General features: G+C 45.1%; 1 pseudogene; it reads right to left on the bottom strand.

Annotated features, from left to right (window-relative positions):
- Positions 1-3,388: 3,388 nt before the first annotated feature.
- LOC144159880 (uncharacterized) lies at positions 3,389-18,962 on the bottom strand (annotated as a pseudogene).
- Positions 18,963-20,754: the final 1,792 nt, after the last annotated feature.

Here is a 20,754-nt window from a genome sequence, read left to right as displayed (position 1 = left end):
ACAGTCGCGCCTGTACTCCCACTACAAGTCAAAGCACACCTTCAAGGGGCTTGTTGGTATAACCCCCAACGGGCTGTTGTCGTTTTGCTCAGAGCTGTTTACAGGAAACACCTCTGACAGGGAGTGCGTGCTGAGAAGTGGTTTTTTGGACTTGCCGTTGAACCCTGGGTATGCTGTAATGGCTGATAAAGGGTTCGTGATAGAAGACTTGCTGAAGAAAAAAAATGTCAAGCTAAACATCCCACCATTCCTCAGGGGTAATCAGTTCACAGCAGAGCAAGTGGAAGAAACTCAAGAGATAGCGGCAATCAGAATACACGTAGAAAGAAAAATCAAGCGCATCAAAGTATTCACATATTTGACCGTTCCATCCCCATCACTCTTGCACCTCTTGCGAACCAGATGTGGGCAATATGTGCGATGCTGACGGACTACCAGTCGCCACCAATTAACGACATAGACGATGAAGAATAGGATACAGAAAACAAAAAGTATGAAGTTTCAGTTGGCCGCAGCTCTTAACCTGGTTTCGTTCAATTGTGAACATCAGACATGTCAGAGACATTTCTTAAGATATGTTAAGAAATACTCGATGAAATGCAATCCTGAACTTCTCTGAGGCCCCTGTATTCTTGTGTTTTTCAGCGTCGTTTTTTTCCTCTGGGGATTTGTTGTACTCAATATTTTTTTCTTATACGTGTATAAGGTTACATACGTACATTTTCTCAACCTTTCCTCATGGAGTTGCGTGTTTATTTGGTCTGTTTTTGTGTATAGGATATGTGTGAGGATGTACTACCTCTTTTGTAACGACATGTTTACGCACCTTTTCAGTCCATTTTTTTTGTAGTTGTTCAACAATGGCTCCTAAGCTGCTTCCAAACTGCAAAAGGAGCCGAGAACTAGTCAGGCCTCGTGGCCTGTTGTCTGAGCTTCCTCTTCAGCTTCAGGAAGAAACACTTGATTGCCAACTTGCCAACATTGGTTGGTGATGCTTTCATAAATCATTGTGCAGAGTGACCAAGGGCATTCATCCATCAGAAGTCCTCGATGAGATCTAATTCTAATAAATTGTCTTCGAAAACTGCGAAGTCTACAGTGATTTTGTTTTGGTAAGCGATGCGCAAAGCCGTTTTTCTACATTCCAGACAATGCATGATCTTCCTTAATAGCGAAAGCAAAAAATCATGCACCCTTTATCTCACGATGACTAAATGAAAGTGAAGCTTCCCCATGAGGGACTCCTTGGTTGGCATCTCAAGTTTGGACTTAGATTGCTTGTCATCTGAGTTTGTACTTGGACACACACAGTTTGATTTTTAAATAGCAGCGGCTTTATCACTGACCGTGTTATTTCGCACGAACAAAGCTCCACATTCAGAAGTCGTCATTAGACGCAGGGGGGCATTGTTTTTTTATTCAACAGCCTGTAACATCCGGGGTGATGCCAGTTTGGTCATCTTTTTTTTTTGTTCGCTCATGCACCCCTTGTTTCAACCTGTCAGAAATGGCGCTATTGGATATATGTCGGCTTCATAACTTTGAAGTTAAGGTTCTATTCCGACCACTGAATGCGTATTTTTTTACCTTACCCAGAGTCACCATCATATAAACTTGGCTTTCCTGCAGTGCGTTTTCAATGTGACATATGCCGTTAGTGAAGCATACAAAGCTTCACTGTAATATCCCGCTTTATGCAAAAATGAAGCGGTGGTGTGCCTAAGGAGGGCCCAAAAACTGGCCCACTGCGCCAATAAAAAAAATTACGCAGGTCTGGGTGGGCAAAGTAAATTTATTGTGGCCTTCCACTTAGAAGCATCTTAGAGACGTATTTAAAGCCTGAAGTAATTTCAGGGTATGCTAGTTACAGAAGTGGCAACAATGTTTAGACACATAGTGAAAATGAAGGGAAAAGTAAGCAAAACAATCCTCCATGAGTACGCACTGGCACCATAAAGGAGATCACGAAATCAAACAAGATGATGACCCCTAGCAAGAGACCTAGCATTTCCCGTCTCCCCAAGGCTTCCTACACACTTATTACCGCACAGCTGATATCTTCAATTTCTTGTATATGCAATGCTGGTATGGTGATATAATAAAATCAAACACAGATTTATATCACAGTAAAAGCATTTACTCTACAAAAAACATTAAATTGATTCCAAACCGTATACACTTGCGCACAAACAGACAATCACAAACAATATCAGTGGCAGTATAGTTGAAGGTACAGAGCAAACAACTGCCTTTCTATGAACAGAATAACCTGATTGGTTATGATGAAATACTCAGTTGCAAAACCAGTAAGGCTACCGTTGACTTCTATAATCTGATTTGCCAATTGTAAGCTAAATAGCTTCACACCAGAAACTAGCTGTGATATGTTGGGGACTATCACAGAGCTTTGCTTGCATAAGGCATGCTGAATCACAGTGCACAGACGAAAAACTTCAAAATCAGACGCTATTCCTTTCTTCTAGGGTGTTTTATCCCGGAACTTGACCTGCATAAACACAAGCTAGATCTCACAATTACGCACGCTACACACAATGGAGCAAGTCGCGGAAGGCGTTTTGATCAGCATCATATCACAGAACGTCATTTTATCACAATGCATAACATATGCTTCAATGAAGGACTTTCCCATGCTCATTTCAACACAAAACTTGATATTTGGGGATACAAGGTAAAACTCGCAGCAAAAATTCTGCTGAAATTTCGCAGCATTGACTAAATATCAGCCTAGACATGCTTCTCTGGAGGCTCATTCTTATTTTGAACAGCTGATCACAGAACATGGTGTCCAAGCACGCAAATGCTTTTTCTGACCATAAACAGTTCCAGTAAACAAAAACCGCTGCAGAAAGTCAAACTATGATTAAGAGCAGTGTTTTTTTACAACTATTCGCCTAATGCTGTCAAGACAAAAAAAACAGTTTATCATAGTAGTTTTTGACAGCTGTAACTTCTGCCAACTGCAGTCTCAGGTCCCTGAGCGCATTCCCAACCAAACAAGACTAGTGCTTGAACGAAGTTTCCTGTTACCTCCTGTTAGGTGCAACCTCGCTAATTCCTCTGTGTGCACATGACCAGTGGGTTGTAACATGTTAGTTTCCTCGATGCACCTACAATTCGCCACGCTGGTTCAGCGGCTGAGGCATTGTGCTGCTGAGCTCAATGACGTCGGTTCAATACTGGCCACGGCGGTCGCTCTTCAGGTGGAGGCAAAAAGTGAGGATGCCCTTAGTTGAGATTTCAGCGTACGTTCCAGATCAGCAGGTAGTCAGAATTAATCTGGAGCCTTCCTTTACATCACCCCTCATAGCCGAGGAGAAGCATTGGCAAGCTAAAGCACTGAAATTTTAAAAACAACTTTTTGATTAGCCTACGTGCTTTGCAGGTATGGCAGCAAAGTGCCAAAATAAAAGTCGTTCAAGATGTCCCTTGTGCTCTCCCACTTGCCCTGGTCAAACCTCACCCTCTCAATAAGAATGAAATCAAACCCGTACACAACAAAGTCCCCCCACGTAAGGCCAGACACCCCCATTTGTCCAAGGAGTTGGTAATAGTACGGGTGGTCTCTTTTCAGTTTTGGCTTGTCTTCATCCATCTCACAGCAGAAGTCGGCCGCAGCAAGTTGGCTTGCTTTGAGGTCACGTAGTGTATGTGGACACTTTATCTCCAGGACGCCGTAGGAACCTTCCACGGGATCGAACACGATCCGGTCGGGCGATGCCCCCAGCCAGGGAAACGATGGGTTCACAAGGAGCCCGCAGCTGCTCACAGCTACGCCGTAGTTGAGGTTGTTCAGCACCTCCTCGTAGCGCTGGGCAGAAGAGGCTCCGTTGCAATGCCATGTCTGAAAAAACACAACCACAGGATAAAGCAATGTCACCCGAATAACTGCAATTACAAATCAGCCTAGAGGGACAACGGGCTTACTGTGCTATTAGTGCGCAGTGATGCTCAGGAAAAACGTGGCCTGGATAACTCCAGGCTATGTAAGGTTTTACTTCGGCAGAATGTTAGCATACGTGATATTGCTACAAGTGCTGCATCTTAAGATGTTTGAATTGTTACTAATAAATGTATGAAAAAAATCGTATTTACTTGATTGAGGGAACCCTTGACATATCCCTTGGTGTTGTCAGGTTCTGCAGCCCTTTCGTCGACCACACCTTCCGAGTAAGTACAGTGCCAAACTTCGATGACGTCAAACGCAGGCGTCTCTCATTCTGCCATGTGGTGCTCGTCGACTGCTTGCGTGTGCCCTTTTCAAGATCTTGTGCGGTTTCCTTTGACACTTGTATGGTCTGGGCAAAGAAAAAACATAACGGCATGTCCCCAAACTTAGGAAGAACACTGAGAAGATGTAAGGCAACTATATTTGCTAAACTAAGTCCATTACACAGTGAAACAACATTTCACAAGGTGGGACTTGCGAAACAGAATTTTCTGAAATAGCTGCTTTGAATAGCCACGTACTGTGAATGCTGAAAACACTAGCACGGTTGAGGTTACTAGGCCTTCTAATAATTGAATTGAAAAGTACAAGTCAATTCTTTACCTGCACAATGTCATCTCCAGCAAAGTGGGGTGGTGGCACCCATGGTTGGCATGATGAGAAAAAGTGCAAGTTCGGTAAGCTTTGTGCTTGACTTTGAGTGCGCAATGCTATGCCGGATACTTTTACATCAAATCCATGAGGCAGGAGGGACTGCTGGTAGCTCAGTGGCGCTAAAATAGACGCAGGGCCATATCTGGTCTCCAGGTGCTGCTGCGACTGTGTCGAGAGCAGTGCCTTCGCGAAGGCATTCTTCGGGTCCAGCGCAAGCAATCGTTTTGCTAGTCTCTGTTTTGCGTGTTGTTGGTGCTGTACGCTTCGTGGGAAAGCACGGCGCTCTTTGGGACGGGCCAACTTCGGTAGTGCCGATGCGCCGTCTCTCACTTCTCTCCAGTTGAGAGACTGAATGGAGTGGCCCTTGATTTGGTTGCCGCGGGGTACACGCCACTGCTGGGGAAGATCTCTGCAATACAGCTGCTCAGGGGGTTCCGAAAAGCCCTTCGATTGTAGGTGCATGACGGTTCGAATGGTAGCCATGAGGTGGTTGCACGCGACTTTTCCTGCAGGACAATCGCAGATGCCGTCGACGATGTTTTCTTTCTCCAATGCAAACATCACCAAATAAGGGCGGGCATTCTTCTTTTTGCTCCTGAAGCAAGCTGCCTTCACGTACACCAAACCATTGCTGCAAGGACGTAAAAATGGCAGTCAGATACTATTCATGGCACAGTACACTAATCCATGTACACAGTAAACTAATCCATGCCCAGGCTTATGTCATACCCAAACTGACCAATCAAACTTTAATATCCAGCATCATTACAAATTCATCATCACCTGAGCTTGTTTTCATATCAATGAGCCGGTTAGATCAAATTCGATCCCTGCCCTTCAGATTGCTGTAAAACGTCTAATGGAAGCCAATTTAGAAGTAGGTGCACGAACTGCAAAAGATGCGAGCTTAATGTATGATTGTTGTATATTATACATGCGGCCAAGGGTAGGCACCCGTGAAGAAGTAACACGTCGTAGAATATTCACCCCTCTTTCGAACGACGACAATGGTTGAACCCGAAGCTTTCCCGCGACAGATTGTTTGGTTGCCGCCTGAGCTTGGATTGAGTTTCGCATAACGCGAGGGACCCAGTTTCGATACCGGCCGCGGGAAGCGTCTTTTTCTTTCACTTCACCCGTTTTAGCGTTACAGACATCATCAGTGAGAACACCTAAGCTTGGCTTTAAAAACAATCCGAAGGACGTGGGCATTGGCAACGATGACGCTACTGCCAGTTGCGTTATGCAACTTTTACGTAGACAGCCGCGCTGATAAAACAATGTAAACATACAAACGCACTAACAATATGAGGCGGACGCTCAAGTCTAGGCACTCAGTAATTAAACCGTCGACATGTAGTACAAAACAAACTCCGCCTTACCTTAGTTGCTTGCTGTTCGTCTGCAGCGACGCTGTCTGAACATACTGGTCCACGTGAAAGTTGTAGCTTCTCTTCAAGCTGCGTGCGGTGCCAGTCCTTCGCGCATAAAATTCTTTCGCGCACTTCTCTGTCAGCGTCAGTATTGCGGACAGATTGGATTCCCAGCCCACGATAGGGAAACTAATTCTATCAGGAGCGTCCGACATATTATTGGCAGCGCATTTACCTTTACCTTAATAGCCGCGGTTCTGCTGCCGCATGCGTTACAACGTGCAGCCGCGCCGGCGTTATCATCAAACATGGCGGCGGACGCACAGTGTTGCCAACATGATTGCTCACCCCCGGGTATTTTGAAAATTGCCTATAGGGTGAATCAAACTTGTACCACCTTGACTACATCTTTGTAACATTCCATTTTGTTGCGTGCATCTGTCTTGTGTTTTCGAATTTTTGTTCATTGTCAAGTGAGCAAATATTGTCTTGCGAAGTTTATTACTAGCTTTTCTTGTTTCGTTATTTCGTCTTACAGAGGCGTTGCACAGTTCTGGGCAGCTTTTAGCAAGTAGTGCACTTCGGCCCTTGCTAACGGCCCTTCCCCCATTTTTTCACCGAAACTATTTATTGTACGTTATTTATATGGTGCTTCCTTTTTATAAACATTGGTGCGGGCAAATATAGTTGAATATCATAACTAAATATTTTACCCTTCTTTTGGTTTTGTTTATATTCTTTAAATTACTGCACTGAGTTAAAGCTGCTCTGTTTGTGTCGTCAGGTGCAATCAATTGTTTGTTGTAATTCTAAGGTCTTTCTTTCCTCTATACCTGTATTTGTTATATTACAACCCTAAGTGCGTATGATTAGTACCCTTCCAATCAATCAACCTGCTTTCTGGCCCGACTCTAACCTTTTCGCCAGCACGCTGTCCCATTACGCATTCTATGCCAGGGGAAAGTTGCGACCCCGCTGGATGACTTTTCTTTTCATTTCATACAATATACGCAGCAGCAGCGTTGATTAAGCGAGCCTCCTTCCGTCAAGATCATAACACCTCCGCTCCACTCCACGATATTTAATTTGCCTAACATATGCCGGCGCCCACAGCTATTTCGTTTTCTCGTGTGTGCGTAAAAATTTATTCCTTCTTTTTGCTTTTGTGTGGACGCGACGAAAGAACACTTTGAAAAGAGGCCCACGCCCTCAGAGCACAATTGTGAAAAGCTGGATACACAGAAACCTTGTGGAGCAACCTGTTTTGATTATTCAACTTTTAGTTATGTAGGCTGGGCTGGCCGTCGCGTAAGGAGGCGGGCTACCCACGCCCACATATTCTGCACAGTGCCTGTGGCCGACGGGCCAGGGCCGCGGAGTAAAGATACGCAGACGCAGTGCTAGAGTTCTTCTCGCGCCCCCTTCAGTTACATTCACTTGCGGTTTTCTCCCCAACAAGAAATGTTCACACGGTGCAGTTCCACCACTTCAAACTCCGGCGCACCAGACGAATGGCCACGCAGGTACTCACCACAGTGAAACGTTCGTCTCCGTGTGGCGACTCCTCCAGTCTTGCCGAACCCAGTGCTTTCTTTTCGCCTTTTTTCGCCTTTTGAGAAGAAGCTTTTTTTTACAAGGAGTCGCTTCGCTCAGTGCGTCACGTGAATCATGGCTGCAGCGAAGAATGCGAACTCCAACGCAAATGTCGCAAAAGCAGCAGACCGGAAAAATCCCAGGCCATCTTCACTAACGTTAAACCTAGGGAGGGGAAAATAATGCACTCCAGAACTGCATTTTTGGTGGCTTGGCGGTTTATCCTACTGATATAAACAGTGGCGTAACTAAGGGGGGCAAGGGGGTACAAGTGCGCCGGGAGCCACTTGGGAGGGGGCGCCGAGCCAAGTACGCACAGTGGGTGCCCGAGGGAGAAAAATCGCAGTGAGGCGGAGCTGCGGCGAAAGTCGCCGTTGAAAAGAATGCTAGTTTGAACTTCTCAGTACACTGCAACAAACGAACTGTGCTGAGGAAGACAAGAACGAAGAGGGGGGACACACAAGGGGCACTGGGCCGGGGTACATACCCTAAAGTCACTAAAACTAGAAAAGTACTGCCATTAGCGTGGGCGCGCGTGCAACATTGTGGATTTGTTTTCAGATTATTTCCAGCGCTGTGGGCCTGTCCCTCTACGATACTGCCTAGAAAATATTCTGTGCACAATAGTCCAACGTTTAAAGAATCTATAGGCGTTGGCATTGTCTGATTAGCATAGAAGTCGCCACTCGCGCGCGTGAAAACTATTCTACTGCTGCCGCATTAGCTCTTCTGGAAGTGTTATTTGAGAATTTCGGGTAATTCCCGAGCAGAATACGAAATGGGCTACAAAAAAGTATTTTTTTTGCACGTTAACGATATTCACGCCAAGGGCAAGTAACACGATTTCCTGTGCGCCGTAAAGTCACCGGAACTTCGTGAGCCGCAGGGTTAACAAGCTGATTGTTTTCACCGAATAGTGCCTAGGATTATTTTCCCACAACTTTTATCGCAGTTTTAGAACATGCAGTCGCACGTATGATGCATATAAGGTAACATCAAGCCTAACTGTATGGGTCAATGTCGTACACTGAATTTCTTTCCGGGTTTCTCGCGAAGGGGGTGTTCACAACAATGCGAAAGCCTACTGAGAGCCAATGAAACCGTTTAAAATAAATATCGCTTTTAACATTCAACGCCTTTTAAACAGCTATACCCCGCTAGGTAACCTCAGTGACCTTGATTCGGACTATATAACCTCAATTATCCGCACACCCGTAACAAAATAATTATGAGATGGGAGGTGGACGGGGGCGCCAGCTCTTGCGATCCGCATACAGACCGTATGAACAGTTTTGTTATTGTTCATCGCAATATGTTCTAGATGACTGAAATTAGATTTATATAGTAAACAAAATCTCTATCAGTAGAGGCTGCAATATGCAATCCGCATTTTGATTTTCCCAGCGTGCGTTTTGTAAATTGCAGCGGCTGGAGATCGTCTACAGTCATTTGAATTACTGAGGGGCGTATGCTCTGTCGATCGTCGAATGTGCAGCCCCTTACATCATGCCACCCCTGAGGTTTAGCTTAGTGATATCTCGAAGTTCTCATTACCGCAAGATTATGTGTTAGCGTTTGGGGGGGGAGGGCAAGTACTGGGAAGTCCAGGATACAAAACAGGACAAGGGACGAATGGAAATTATACAAACAAGTAAAATGAGTGCAAGGTTCTTCACGGTGCCTCGAACAAAACTTAACTAATATGCGTAATCAACCTCGTTCAACGACACGTAACGAAAGAAGTGCATTTTCAGACTACCTTCTGTTGCTGCAGCCAAGAGCGCAGCCCTTGGTATTCAATTAACCTTTAAATTGTGTTGTAGCAGGTAGTGTAACAAAAATTGGCCGCGTATCTGACCCTTTTGCTGCAAATGTCGTCAAAAGACTTTTGCCAAGTAAATGCCTACCTTCACTTTCCCGTTCACCTCTCATGTTGTTCCTCTTGCGTCGCGCTCCTCCCAAGCTAAAGCCGCCAAAGGTTTGCTTAAATAATTTTAAATTTCCCGCGTTCCACTGCTCCGAACCGGGTGTCTCGATGCCAACGCTGCCGTACGGCGAAGACGCACGTGAATCGAGGCGCCCTACTTCTACGTTTATAGAACCGCACTTCCCTAGTCCACGTGCGTTCCAAGCAGAACGTGGAAGCTATCTTGTGGAACCTTTCTTAACTGTTGCCACTTTATTTCTTCAAATGCCGCCTGAAGCTATATGGCGCGAGCGACAGCAGGCAACCGCGGAGTGATATTTTTTTCTTCAGTTCATGAAGTATTTCATCTTGCCAAAGTCAAACATATACGATTTTTATAAAGGAACGCTGCAAATATCACTTCTGTATTAATTTGTTGTCTTATATATGCGTAATGTCTTGTTATTCTTCAACAATATTGACAAGTATGAACATTACATGGAAATTAGACGGGAAAATTTAGCTTTGACTATATAAGACTATTGCACAGGCATTGTTTTAGTTTGGCCGGGTGGCTGAATCACGTCACAGACAGACAGACGGGCATAGATAGAGACTGACCAAAATTTCTGGGTTTAAGTAGCCCAAGAAAGACTATTGTCTTTAAAAAGACATGCGTGATGCCAATGATTCAATTGAATGTGCATCATCAAGCAGTTGGACAGAATGTGGTCGCCGCCGACCCCGTGACCGAGACGGATCACCGAATGGCGGATTCACGTGACAGCAGAGAGCAAAGAAACACGGTGCTCTCCGACTTCCTGTGAATTTACCATACACAGGTAGCTAGCACCTCTCCCATCCCGCGGCATAGCCGCCCTTGTGTGTTCCCCTCTCTTCGTCCTTGTCTACCTCAGCGGTATTGTTTTGTTGCAATGTCGCTCTTCAAGCAGCCCAACGGATTAAGATGGACTTCTGGCAATTCTGTAGTCATGGTAGACGAGTAAACCTCAACAATTGCACAAACGATGAGGGCAAATGTACATGTCTACCAGTTATGCGCTTTGCTCGAGCTAATAGTTACACTGCTCTCCTTGTCGTGCAGCGTCACCACCTATATTGAATAATCACGTGCGCCCTAATCAAGGAGTCCAGGAGGAACCCCCCACATGATATCCAGTGTGCGTGTGTGCGCGCTGCATGCCTGTGTTTTCTTCTGCTCTCGTTTTTATTCCAGCAGTGGGGGGGGGGGGGGGCTAAAATTTACCCCCTTATATTCCTATTGCCTCTTGCAGGTATTCTTAAAAGGCGAGGTGAGGCACATGCCGGGGATTGCAGGGACCCTGGTATGTGTACTCCACGAAATCTTTATGCTCATGTTTCATCAAAACATACCCCCCGCGAATTCCAAATGGAAGGCACTCCGCTACTGAGCTCGTTGTTGGGTTTTTACACCTCCGGGGAGTTTTACTGTTCCGTCATTGACCCGCATGACCTCTATGAAGAGATTTTAAATTAGCGATTGCTGCTGCCATGTCGGGTTGACCAGCCAGTATTAAGACCTGAAGAACTACCGAGAAATTGTCGAACAGTATGGAAATGATAGCGCATTTCCCAAACTTCGCGTCACCATTCAGATAATGCTAACCATAGAAATTTTATTCGGTGGCTGTTGGACGTACTTCAGCAAGCTAAAATTGACACTTTCATATTGGTGGGCTTTCCTTGGGCTTTCACAGGCTTTCCTTGCGATAATATACCTGCCCGAAAAAATTAACCTATGTACAGGTCCAGACAGGCAGCTGCCTCCCAGAGAACTTCTTGCTCTGATGAGCGTGCAGAGCAGAAACTGAAAAAAAACGTTTTATGACAATATAAAACGTTTCGCTTCTTCGAAAACAAGAAAATTGCTGGTCTAGCTTTGACGCAGTGCTCTTCATTTAAATCATTTGGTTATTGATGACTAAACCATTTTGCGAAACGTTTGAAACAAAAGAAACGTGTTTTTTTTTTAACAAGAGGCAACTATCGGACGAGGAAACAATAGGGATTGCCGGAACGAGTTCTTGAACGCATCATTAGCAATGATAAGAAGTAAGAGGGTAGTATGCGGGTTTGGACTACAGAATAAATGCTTTTGAGCAATACATTTCATGTTACAGTTCATGCCAACAAGGTCGTTCTCTTCTCTGTGCCGTACGCATTTTGTGACCTTTACCTACTTCGTGCCAAAAAAGACGAAAACAAGGGGCCGGCAATGCAAACTTCTTCTTTCACTTTTTTCTAACCTTCTGGACTTTTGGTGTATGGCACAACGCATGAACGTGCTAAGACGGCTATACACCGGCGGTGCATGGACGCGCGCAGATGGCAATAAAATCACCGGTTTTCATTAGAGATCGTTGTATCTCCCTCGCTCTAAGATTGCTATGGTCAAGTGTAGTCAACAATCAATCGCGAAATCACTCAGAATTCGCTTTCTGAAAACACCCAGATGGCCTTTTTATGAACACACGATAATAATAAAAATCAGGAAAGCTTGCACCCATGCGCAAGACTTTAACGGAGAAGCTGTTGTAGGTGAGCATTGCCGGACACATAAATCAGTTTTAGTACCATTGTTTATTGTCATAGATTCGGTGCTAGTAATCGTCATCAGATATTTCAAAGAAGTCGTCGTCGTCTTCGCGGCGAGTAGTGGATGCTGTTACGACTCAGCCCGCCGCTGGGCTTTGCTTCAACACTCCTGGGCTGCGCGGCGAAGCCTCCAGTACGTGCGCCTTTCAAGCAGGCCCTCCTTGTCGGTGACTCGCACTTGCAGCCGGCAATTCAGAAAAGCTGCGACTTGCCTGGATCTCCGGCGCCTATGTATCGGCGCGATCGACCTTCGACGTCGCGCCGACGCAACAAGCAGAGACCTGTCCTAAGGACACGGAGGCCCCGCGTCCGATGCGGGGACCTCCTCTCTCCACCCTCTCGGACTCAGCGGGCGCCGCTACTACCGACTGCTCACGAACTCTGGAAAGATGGTTGTGTTTGTCTGTGCCGTTAGTGACGTGTGCACAATTTAGAGGGAACGCTTGCTTTGACCGTTGGCGCTTTGGGTATAAATAAGACCCCCCAAGTGCAGTAGTTCTTTCCTGTTAGAGCAGTGAATCGATGCTGTCCCTCTGCTCTAGTATTTTACTGTACCCTTACCCGTCTGCGCACTGTTGAGCAGTGAATCAGTGCTGTCACTCTGCTCGCGTTCTGTACTCTAACCTCGCCCGTCGGGGCATTGTTCTTTGGCTTCGGCTCATTTCCCGCTGCGAAGTAAACAGTTGCCTTGGGCTACGGCTTCTGGACTTCTTCACGGCAGCAACATTCGCTGGCCGCTCGCTTCAAACCACCCTACCGAACCTATGTCGGAGGCGACAGAGTTCGGCTCGGGTCCGCCTTCCCGTACGAAGCAATCCAAAGTCATCCTCACAATTGTAGATTTCCGCCAGCTCAACTGGCGGAGCTTGCACCAAGTAGCGCCACGCTTGAAAAGAAATCCTGCGAAGATGCAGGATTTCTTTCTACGTGAGAACTGAAGAACACATCACCAAGCATTTGTACAAGTATGAACTTGTTTATTTGCGTAAGCCGTCGTTACTTTGCACTGGGCTTGTAGTAGTCATTGTCATATGCATCGATATCCTCGTGTTCCTCAGGCCAAGCATTACAAGCACTCTCGCGCTTGACGACAGCGCTAAACTTATTTGGTTAAAGCCAGTGTGCCAGCCGGGACTCTGCGGTTGCCGCGAGGCCCGCGCTTACGAGCGCTCGGCATTTTCTTGGCATTATATCCTGTGACCCCAAACTTGAGGCTTCTACAACAGCTGTTAAAATACCTTGAGGCTTCTACAACAGCTGTCAAAATTGATAAAATATTGATAGTACTCTCATTATCATCATGAGGGGCGCGAAAATTTATTTGCCACGGGCGCCGTCCGATCTAGTTACGCCACTGGATGTAAAACCGTTTGGGGTAGAGGTATACAGCTTTGCTGTGTAAGTCTCTTGTCTTTGAAGCACGAAGCTCTCAATCGCGAGGCGTAAACGAGTGTCCCGGTGTTTTTTTAGTACGCGTTACGTTATAGCGCGAGGCGTAAATGAGTTTCCCGGGGTTTTAGTACCGTGACTACATGAGATGATGATTACGACGACGACAGAAGACGCAAAAAGCCGCAGCTCCAAAATGCCGCAGCTCACGCTCGTATAACACGGGAATGCAGATTGCACTACTTGGCAGAGACGTCAGCGTCACGAGGAAACTGTGGCGCTTCTAAGTACGTTCATATCACTTAGCTGACCACATAAAATTTGCTGCCTAACTTCATCGCAATTTCTATTCAATCAAATTAAACTCGCATTTTCTCTTGACTTTTCCGACTTTCTCTAGCATGAGTGACAATCCGTCGAAGTACACCGGATTAGGGAGGCCACAATGTAGCAAATATAGTGGGCAGAGCCCTAGAGTTTCTCACCATACACAATCAATCAATCAATCAATCAATCAATCAATCAATCAATCAATCAATCAATCAATCAATCAATCAATCAATCAATCAATCAATCAATCAATCAATCAATCAATCAATCAATCAATCAATCAATCAATCAATCAATCAGTCAGTCAATCAAAAATGTTTATTCCAGGAACAAACAGGAGGGCATCCCCGGCCTAAAAGCTGCTTTACGCAGCTTGACGGGGCCCTAGAGGCCAATAGTAGACATGTAGGCGACACTGTACAATGATATATCATGGAACACAGCAACTAATACTGACACTGCAGTTGAACCAAACACGTACATTGTAACAATACAAAACATGTTGATAGCAATAGCAATTTTAAAGGAGTAAACATACAAATGATCTATTGGTACAAATAGGATAGCACAAGACCCAGCGAATGAAGTCCTTCAAGTTCACAAAGCATTGGGCAGATTCCTATGTGTGAAATCATCAGCGCACTTGCATGTATTTAAATAGTATTGAAGATTAAACTGAAGCCTGTGTAATTTATAGTTTGTTAGAGAGAGGAATGTCGTGCTAGCATCTATATGGTTCATATCAAGGCCGTCTGTGTGGTGATGGGCCGCCATTACACCGTGTACTCGCCTTAGATTCGTCGTTGGTTTGCATTGAAACGTTTTAGTGGCCGCATATTTGAAAAAGTGCCACAAAAACGTTAAAAATGGCATGTTATTATTTAGGTGAAAAAGAGGCTGTATTAAACCTAACGGAAACAGAAGTAAAGCGTATTGTTCCAGTAAAGACTGTGCCTACTATTTTTCAGGACAAGCTGGTAGTTAACAACAATAGTAATTTTTTGGAGAAAACTCATTAGACACTCTTATTTTAGTAACTTTACAATGATTTCAAATAATAGATTTGAAAAGCTTGGAAATGTTCTTGAACGGGCGTATGAAAACGTCGCGTTCGTGCTGAATCGGTGCACCTACCGTCAGCTAAAGCTTACAAAACTTGTTGCTGAGCTTGTTGGTAATACTAAAGGAATAACAAAACGTGGCGTTAAACCGTCACGGACTACCTAAGATAGGACGGATACTGGCGCCCGTATATCTCGTATCTTGTCTTCGGCGAGTCTTCGTAGAAATACGATTAGTTTCACTTTTTCATCAGCTCGAAGTTTTGTGGCGGCTTATACCAGCTCAATAATACGTTCCTTCGACTCCGGCATGACCAAAGTTAGGTACGGCTCACGGCTTCTACAGACGGGAAGACGAACGGACGGCACACTCAGAAATTTTTTTCCTCCCTCATTCTCCCCAGAGGTTCTTTTTCGCCTGTCCTCTAGTGGTCCTCCTTGTAGGAGTTTTTTTACTATATAGAAGAGGGAGGTTTTCTTTACCTCATCAAAACAAGGCGTTTTTAGGTGATAGAAAGGAGGTAATAAATAATATATTATCATTATATATTATCATTATATTATCAATATATATTTTATATTATCATTATATAATACTAGCGGATCGAGAAAGCGTCAGTACTTATCAGAACTTATCAGTACGCATCAGTACTCAGTATACAAAGTGAAAAAAAAACTTATGGCAGCGGTTTAAAACAAATCGTTTTTTCAATTAGCGGTAAAATTAGCTAGAGCTGTGTGCTAGTTGAACAAACTGTTGAAACAATATTACTGCAGGAACTGGCAATACGCGAAAAACAAAGATAGGCACAAACCCAACCCCACGGTAAGTGAAATTCTTGTATAATACTAGCGAATCGAGAACGCGTCAGTACTTATCAGAACTTATCAGTACGCATCAGTACTCAGTGCACCAATTGAAAAATAAAATGGTTGCAGTGGTTTACAACAAAAATACCTTTCAATTCGTGGTGAAATGAGCAAGAGCTGTGTGTTAGTTGAACAAACTGTAGAAACAATATTGCTACAAGAACTGGAAATACGCAAAAAACAAAGATAGGCGCAAACACAACCGCATGGTAAGTGACATCATTATATAATACTAGCGAATCGAGAACGTGTCAGCATTTATCAGAATTTATTTGTACGCATCAGTACTCAGTACACCATGTGAAAAAAATGGTTGCAGTGGTTTACAGCAATTTTTTTTCAATTGGTGGTGACATGAGAGAGAGCAGTGTAACGATTTGATGTGGAAAGGAAACGAGCATTTTGTAGGTGGTCAAGGCAAAAGAACTAAATGATGTAGGAGACAGACAGCAATGAGATGGCTATGAATAAATGAGTAATATGAAGTACGAAAAATATGCAGCGGAAAATACCAGTGCGTTTTGATAAAGACACTAATGCGCCAAAAAAAGTGGCCGAGTCTGACGGGTTAATTGCAAGAATATAAAACAGAATGGGTGGTGTCGTGACAGCTTCTTTAGAGTGAGAACATAAAGCTACGAAATTCGTGTTTTTCGGATACTTTTTGATTGACCCATTTGGCACAAGTTGCCAACAATATTTAGATCATTGTTTCATGTTCAAGTTAGTTCGTTATTATTATTGCTTCACTAAAAGATAGCTGTATCATCAGCATACAGAATAGCCCATCAAATATCCCCTGTTCAGTAAAAAAAGAAAAAAGAGAAAGTTAGAAACATAATACGCAATTCTTTTGGACTACTGTCCAATGATTACAGGATTGAAAACAAATAAAATATTAGTAAGCGATATTGATGCGATAAAAGTTGATTAGTTCTAAATCCTTCACACGTGGTTTAGTGCTGGCAAAGTCGAAAAAGGCATGTTCAACAAACGTTAGAGCTCTGTGTGCCTTCTTGGGATATTTAATGTTGAAAACCCACAATGATGCAAACAGACTACACAGTCCACCCAGTAAACATGATGCAGTAATGACACACTGACCATCGATGTGGAGCCTAACTACCCCGTTCACGCAATGCAGGCAGGGATTCCAAGAAACATCTGCCTTAAAAGGCAAAAAAGAAATGTCCGACCAGTAAAATACAAAACAGACACTATGGTTAAACGAACCTTAGTTTTTCTGTATAGTAATAAAATTGTTCGGCCAGGTTCCCTGCCAATTTCAGTACTTGAATTACGAATGCAAAGGTTTCATAATACGACGTGCCAGTACATTAACCGCCCTAACAATAACTTCAGTGCCGGAAATGTCCTCTCCACACTGACCTGTGTGGCTGGCACAGCAAGGGCCACTTGTTCTAACATTTATAGCTCCTGTTGCTGCTCTTTGCGCTCTTCCCAAAATTTCAACATACATGTGCTTCTTGGAAGGCGCGGCTCTCTGTCTAGCATTTCTAGCAAAAGTACCCTGTCCACTAATCCTGGCTCGGTTGCCAAACGCGATTCAGTTCCAGCCTCAGCTTCCTTCGTTTTCAGAAACGCTTCGAGAGCGTCTTCCAGTTCTTCAAAGTGGATTCAGCGGTGCTCTCTGAAATGCAGCTGCTGCATTGCTTCTGCTGAACGCCGGTAAAGGCTGTGATTCGCTTCCAGGTTTTGCACAGATGCATCCTCGCTTGATATTTTTGATCAGGTGTCAGAAGACGCGATAGCTGTGGTCCATGTACAATGCAGCACAAAAAATATTCGTGCTGCAGAGATTTCGTTGTCGTTTCTTCATTGACCGATCCAGAGCCTGTGCCAGTGGCGACGGCATGGGTGATTGTTTCGTGGAACACGTCAGCCAAGCACCATAAAAATCTCCGATTGTCAGTTGTTCTGCCTGAAGCACCTTCGTGGCTTCTTGTGTTGGCTGAAGGGATTGGATCAGCACTTCTACTTTTGCCCACATGCTGTGAGTCCAACTTGCGGTCTCTTCGCGTGAAAAGAGGTCTTTAGCGAAGTCCTTAAGTTCAACGAACCACCTGGTCAACAAGTTCAATCTCGACATCCAGCGAGTCAGACAATCAACAACAGCCTTCCTTAACCCTAGCTTTATTATCAAGCCCATTGCACTTTGTACGCGGAGTTTCTTCATATGTGCGCGACACTGTGCAACGAGGGTGTTTGAACCGGAGTCCTTAAGAGAATCGCTAACTGTCAGTTGCAGCGTGTGCGCAGCACATCTGACGCCTAACTTAAAATCGGCTCCATCAAGACCAAGGCACGCGGCGTCTTCTGAATCGTCCAGCAGAGAGCCGCAATACCAAATTCAGAGTAGCCGCTATCGTCCTCCCTCTGAACTTAAAGCGTCGGGTTTATCGTCTGTTTCACTGAGAAGGCGAGCAGCCTTTGCCATGTTTTCACCGTTGTCAGTTGTGACACGGCACACCTGGGTGACACTGAGGTCGTAGCGAGACAGTGTTTTCACCTGTGATGTCAAATGCTCAGCAGTGCTCCTATCGTAAAGATCCTTCATGGCCAGAGGTTGAAGAAGTAGTTTTCCATTTTTGGCATACTGTGCGTTGATGCCAATCAGAGCCCCGTGAAGTCGCGACGGGCTGTCGATTTTTAAAAAAAACATCCGATTTTTCAGCGACTGCGAAATTTCTTCTCGCTTCCTTTTTCTTCTTCCGAGACCTTGTTCTTTACAGTCTCTGCTGTAACGGCTCGCTTAACATTCAGCGCTTTTAGAACCGGATCGATTATTTTCGGAAAGCTGGAGTCATCAATTAGCAGAAAAATGGCCGACCGTTTCTTGTGACTAGTTCAACGCAGCTATTCATGATGCCTTGCTCTGTTATTTCCAGCGAAACCGTTTTCGATAAAATGGGTTTAAACATGTTCTGCATATCCACTTGCCTGTACTTTGCCGCAGATGCAACACGCTTTGTAGAGTAGGCTTTGTAGGCTTGAATATTGTCGTACACATCCTTGCGGCGTCGCTGCAAATGATTCTCGAGGTTCCCACCATGGTCGCCCGACACAATGTGCTGGCAGTCCTCAATCTGGCATGTCGATGTCTTTGAGACGCTGTCATACTTGAAATACCGTCGAGGGCGATTTGTTCTGTCGCGTCCCATCAGAAATAGCTGTAAACGTTGTTACAAGGCGCTTGGGAGGTGGCCGAACATCACCAGTGTTCGCTTGGAGCCAGTCGTAAAAATGTAGGGTACGTGCACTTCCCCGCTCGCTGAAGGTGCCTTTCTCACGCTTGCTCGGGCGGTTCATGTTGCCTGACGCGCCGGATGTATTACGCGTGAGATATCGTATTCCACGCCTGCGCCGCCGCGCCATCGGGGACCGGGGGTTTCACCATTTCTCCTCGCTTAATAAATGGACTTCAGTTCCAGCAACCAATCGGTGTGTACGCTTTTACCGTCGCTCGTCAGCCGACGAGACAGTAACAACGTCGGCAACGAAACACACTGCAGGAATGTCACGCCTCCTCTTTGCATGTTCCACCGAACAGGAAAAACGAAAAAAAAGGCAGGCAGTAGTGGTGAATGGAAAAAAAGTAGTTTGCCTGCTAGTTTATGGTCGACGCTACCTGGTGGAAAATAAACTTAATCATGCATGCGCAGTAACTATTTCGGAAGCTGTCACTGGTGCAGACACCATTCCAACGCACTGTTTTACAGTCTAGATGGCGTTTCTACGCAGGCACTGTCCAACCGTGGGAACCAATGCAGACAATAAATAAAGACGCCTAAAACAATCACAATGCAAAAACCCGGGTAGACTCCGCGAGCATGTGGTGTTAAAGAAAATAAATGATCACATTGAAGAAAGCGAACTGTACGACCACACCATGATAGATAGGTGTCCAGGTGAAACTATCGACTGAGGAAATCATGTTAAGCATCAAACACAGCATGATTTACGTCGAACACTGCTCCCGGCTCGGCACAAGAGAAATATCGGTCGTGATCTCACCAAGGCGAACGACAACGTCAGTCATGAGTCTATTCTCGACTGCATCAAGAAGCTGCGGATGGGAAAAAAGCAAAGTGGGAACGTTTTTTCAAGACCAAGCCCCTTAGAATCTGGGGCTTTTGGATTTCCCGGTCGTCATCGCTATCGTCGTCCCATGTAGTCACGGTGCTAAATACCGCAAAAATCGTTTACGCCTAGTGCTAGAACGTAATGCGTACTAAAATAACACCGGGACACTCCTTTACGCCCAGCGTTAGAGAGCTTCGTGCTTCAAAGGCAACATAAATTTACGGCGAACATGTATACCTGTACCTCAAACGGTTTCCTCTCTGTTGGAAAAAACGCCAAGCCGCCAGTAATACACTCATACACTGCATACGGCGCTATTTCTCGAATGTTTTGAAAAATGCCCCGGTGGCTGATCTGCTAGCGGAGTGCCAGAGTGCTTGGACATTTTACAACTATTCAAGCAAGTGCAAACAAACGCTTTCCCGTTCGTGTTGAACACAACACGTCCACAGCACGACATGAATATTCTCTTATATAAGTAATTTCCATAAAGAAAGCATTGAAGTCCCGCGGAACTTCTTTCGTGCAATCTCACAGAACACACTGAACCGAATGCCCGGGTTTGACGCATACATTTTGTTCAACTTCAAAACAATCCAGAGTTTCGTTTTGAACGAACACAACGTCACGACATGCGTTGCAAGTGCGAACCGCGCTTGGCTGGCGATCGCTTGCCTCCTTTTGCCCGTCGCACATTCGGCACTCACTTCGCGCACTGTTTGCGGGGTCCAACAGCCAGTCGCTTGACTCTGGCGCAGAAGCCAAGAAAGCTTTTAGCCACGGACACTGTTCATACCCGATGCGAGGTTGAGTCGTACGTCGCTCGATAAAGACAATCCACAGCATGGGAAGCAGTGTCCACCGCAGAAG

This window comes from Haemaphysalis longicornis, unplaced genomic scaffold, assembly GCF_048455015.1.
Source record: "Haemaphysalis longicornis isolate Haplotype H1 unplaced genomic scaffold, Haemaphysalis longicornis Haplotype H1 scaffold_10, whole genome shotgun sequence".
Classification (NCBI taxonomy): domain Eukaryota; kingdom Metazoa; phylum Arthropoda; class Arachnida; order Ixodida; family Ixodidae; genus Haemaphysalis; species Haemaphysalis longicornis.
This window is presented reverse-complemented; position numbering and strand designations above follow the sequence as displayed.